Genomic DNA, 5,095 nt, shown 5'->3' with positions numbered 1-5,095 from the left:
GGAATAAAACAAAACAGTGCACACCAAGGAATTACTTGGTTCGAAGTCTGTGGTGACTCCTACTCCAAGGCCCACACTCGTTGAGAGTTTACTTCGGGCAATCACTATAAGTTCAGAAAATACAACTTTAAAGTACAATTTAGAACAGTAATGAAAATTATACCGACAGCAAATACAGAGAATTTGAGCTTCTGGTTGTAGGAGTCTTGTTACAACTTTATCTGATCATTCTTTGACCAACACATGGAAGACGGATTGCGATTTGAAGTGTTGTTCTTGCTGCTGCTCAAACCAGCCTTAAGTAGGCCATTGAGGGTGCCTCCAACTACACGGAGGGTGCCTCCAACTGCACGGAGGGTGCCTCCAAACGTCGGGTTAGCCGCGTGTGGATGAGCTCTACACTGCTCGCAGCTTATCCGCCTGAGGGCGCCTCCAACCTCCATGGAGGGCACCTCCAGCTCAATGTCCAAGGCGCCTCCAAGCTCCATGGAGGGCGCCCTCCATCCAATGTCCAGGGTGCCTTCAAGCTCCATGGAGGGCACCCTAGGCCTGCTTCCTACGCTGCTTCGGCCAAGGCACCCGAGGCGCCTCCAAGCTCCATGGAGGGCACCTCGGACACTGTTCATCCGAGCTTTTAGTTCTTTTTCACTCCCTGCAAGATATGTTAGTATAAAATACAAAACATATCTTGCAAAATAGAGTTAGCACAAATAAAACAAGATTAATATAAGAATTTGACAGTCACTGGACTGTCCGGTTCTAACTTTGAATTTCTATCCGGAACCCCTAGGTTGAACCGACGCCTACTATTCCCTCACAGGGGAACGTGTCCTCACCTACTCTACTCAGGAGAGTTTACCTATTGCCAGACCAGTCCTCCAGATCAATTGAACTTTTGCTCAGTACCCGAGGCTCCAGGACTTTCTGCTGGACGTTCGCTACATGACCTGTCCAGTCTTCCACTCGGTTCGTAATACCAGGATTTCAACCTAGAGTCCCCGACTCTAGGATTTTTGCCCGAAGCCTTCGATTTGCCAAGACTTTCCACCTAGGGTTACCACCCCCTAGAACCTAGGGGTACCGTCCCCTAAGGTTTTCCACCTGCCTAACCACACCTAGGGCTTTTCTTCACCTAGGGTTACCACCCCCTAGGACCTAGGGTTACCACCCCCTAAGATTTTTCACCTGCCTAAAATCCATTAGGACTTTTGCCTTAAACAACTTAGGACTTTCCTACGAGCTCAAATAAACTTGTTAGATCATAAGACAACATAACTTTAGACCCTTTGACATAATCAAAACTCAGGTTCGATCATCTGGTGCTCCCTGCACCAACACGCTTTAGCACCACTTTTCATCCTTAGACTGATGGACAATCAGAGCGCACTATCTAGACTCTAGAGTATCTTTTGCGGGCTTGTGTATTAGATTTTGGGGGTAGTAATCATCTCCATTTAGTAGAGTTTGCTTATAATAACAGTTACCACTCTGCTATTCAGATGGCACCGTTTGAGGCACTCTATGGCAGAGCATGTAGATCTCCTATCTTATGGAATGAGGTTGGTGAATGTCAACTCTTGGGCCCTCAGAGTGTTCAGCAGGATGCTGAGCTTGTATGAACTATTAGACAGAGACTACTGACTGCTCAGAGTAGCCAAAAGAGTTATGTAGACCGAAGACGAAGAATGTTAGAATTCACGGTAGGTGATCACGTATTTCTTCATGTTTCACCCATAAAAGGAGTTAAGAGATTTGGATTGAGAGGGAAGTTGACACCCAGATTTATCGGACCTTTTCAGGTCCTTGAGCGGATTGGTGTCATTGCGTATCGACTTGCATTAACCCCAAATTTAGCAGGAGTGCATAATGTCTTTCATATTTCTTTGCTGCGAAAGTATGTTCCGGATCCGACACACGTCCTAGAGGAGCTTAAAGTTCCTCTACAGTCTGATGCGGCATACGAAAAATTCCCTGTTCATATTCTGGATCACAAGGAACATCGGTTGTGGAACAAATGCATCCACCTCGTAAAGGTTGGGTGGCAACACTACTCCGATCAGGAAGCAACTTGGGAACGCGAGGATGATATGCACACTCGATATTGTCCTCGGGTATCAATGCTTCACAATTATTTAAATTTGGAGACCAAATTTCTTTTAGTGGGGGAGGATGTTAAGAATTGAAACAAAAGGAAAAAAAATACAACCCATACTTACCCACATGCACCCCCGCCCCCTACCTCCTCCTTTTTCTTCCTCTTTTCTGCTCTTCCCCACTGAAGCTTGCAACCCCTTTCTCTTCTTTTTATCTTCTCTTCTCCAATGGTAACAAGCAACAAGCTTCCCCTTCCTTGCTATCCTGCTTCTCGGCAGCACCATCGGAGCTCATTTGAGTTTGCTGGAGCTTGTCGGACCACTAGCTAAGAGGGGAAAGTGAATCTCTAATTGCTGCCAAGCACAGCAGCCATCGAAGCTAGCTATGGCCTTCGCCTGAGCTTGCCAAGACAACCGTTGAAAAGGAAAAAGGTTTCCTCTCCTCTTACTATTGCAATCATTCTCTCTTTTTTCATCCTTCCCCAACTAACATTGTTGCCTTTCTTCTCCTCCAACAGCCAAAAGCAACAACCCTATTTGCTCTCTCCTTTTTCCCCAACCAACAGCACATTTTACTGCCTTTTGTTTCTCCAACAGCCGCCCTAGCTACTGTCCTTTTCTTGGCAACACTGTCGGAGTTCGTCAGAGCTAGATAAGACGACCAGTGACGAAGGGAAAACAAGCCTAGTTGCCACCCTCTTTTTCCAACAACCACAGTAACCCATAGAAGGTATATTTTATGCTTCGTGTTAATTGATGTGTAGTTAGGAGGGATATCTAGATTAGAACAAAGGTTTCATTTAGAAATGCGAAGTGGTACGAGCTAGCAAGATTAAAATAATTCTCCGATTTCGAATCATAGACAATATTTAGATTTTAGGTCATTATTCTTATTAGATAGTGTTTTGATTATTTGAGTTATGTTTGGTATTATGTTTGTAGACCCGAGCTCGGGTGGAGCACGGTGACCTGCCAACACTCAAAGATTTTGCTATTTATAAAGTTGGTACATCTCTTTTGATTCATATAATTATCCTTGTGCATGAATAAAGAAATGATGAAATTATATATATTTGTATAATTATTTTAAAAAGGGAAGTAAAATAATATTACAAGTAGTGAAATGAGTTAAAATAATAAAATCGAGGAGGGTAAATAATTAATATTATTTCTTGTTCACATGTGGGTTCATACTGAGATTAATATGGAAAGAGTTGTTTTAAAAATTAAATAGATATTCTGAATTACTCTTCTGTTGATATAGCTATCTTTTGACTTGCTTGACCTTCTATATATACTTCATGCTTTTGATATTCTATCTGTTGATACTTGTAGCTTTTTATATGTAAACCCTAGGATGATAAATTATAAGACTTGATATAAAAATGTTAACTTGATTGACCATTTGATATGAAAAGAGAATAATTATGATAAATAAATAAAATAGAATCCTTAAAGTGAAATAAGAAAGATGGTAAATAAAGAATATTAAAAAGTGAATACCATGAGCTTAGCTTTATATTAGAGTACTGGACTACCCACATGTTATTGTGGTAGCACGGCGCCCACGGTCCAGAGTACCTGACCGTACACCCGAGGTGTGGTGGCGTGATGTATCCCTCGGTCAGTGTTTATTATCTCTTCCACTGGTGAGGCCTGATAGCCCGTACGTCAGATGACGTATGCGACAGTCTTATACTCTGAGGAGACTTTTAGCCTATCCATGTGATATTACACTCTCATGAGATTGGCTCTAGTGATTCACTTTTTAGTTTATTTATCAGATTTAGACCATTGATATACATTTTCATATTACCATCATAACTTGTATACCGATTGATTAAATAAAAAGATTAGAGAATTGATTTTAATTGATGGTGATAAGGTGAAGATCCTAAACTCTAATATAAAAATATTACCTGATTATAGATAACGATAACTGAGAATGATTATACATATATATGTATAAATGGAGAACTTTAAGAATAACCTAAAGTTATAACAAAAGATTGTGATTTACTCTATTTCTTTGACTTCTTAAACAAGATTAAATTCATGCACATTTTTCTTGAGTATCCACATAGCCATTTGGCTAACTTTCTACATTCCTTGGTCTCCAGTTTTGCAGACACAGAGATCCTTTTGATATTATAGTAGATCCCGGCTTTATATAGAGTTGCTCAGAGATCTCGACGTATTGATTCCTGGTTTGTTTTACTTTTGTTTCGTTGTATTCACATTTTGTAATTTTATTTCAAATGTTGTCTATCTGTATAGTTTTGTGGTCTACGAAAACTATGATATATATAAATTGATAAATTTTCTGATTATTCTATTTAGATGGTTCTTATGGTTTCTTATATTATATTGTCACTGAGTGGGGTACCGGGAACTATACCTCCAGGGCGTGACATTCTTCATTCTCTTAATGGCATGCAACAAGTTTTCTGAGAATTTTTATGGTGATTTCTAGCCTTGGTATATTAGGTACCTAGATGTGTTGTGGTAGTATTTCCTTCTTATCGATGGAAGTTAGTTTGGTCAGTGACTTGCAGTTATGCTACTTATTTACTGCCTCTATTTTTCAGTGTTTTAGGAGAATAAATCACTGCAGTTATGCTTGTCATTAACTCTGTATAATTCTCTTTATATAATATGTCTACTTTGGTAGGAATCTCTCTACCAATTATCTACTTTTTATTTAAGAAATAAAAATTGGAATTATATATATATATATCTCTTATAGCTAAACACATATTTATATAAACTCCATATCCTAATACTAAAGAAAGAAAATAAATTCTAAGATATAGACCTCAATTTCTTAACTTGTAAACAAAGGAAAAGGAATCCTAATAAAATGAAAAAATACTCATAATTCTAAAATCCCTAAACATATTACAAACCCATAAAATATAAAAAATAAAAATTATCGAAATACCCTAAATACTAAAAAATCTAAAAATTATCAAAAAAATAATAATAATTTATAAATCTTCCTG

This window comes from Zingiber officinale, chromosome 7B (assembly GCF_018446385.1).
Source record: "Zingiber officinale cultivar Zhangliang chromosome 7B, Zo_v1.1, whole genome shotgun sequence".
Classification (NCBI taxonomy): domain Eukaryota; kingdom Viridiplantae; phylum Streptophyta; class Magnoliopsida; order Zingiberales; family Zingiberaceae; genus Zingiber; species Zingiber officinale.
The sequence above is the reverse complement of the archived record's forward strand: the minus strand, read 5'-3'. Positions refer to the sequence as shown.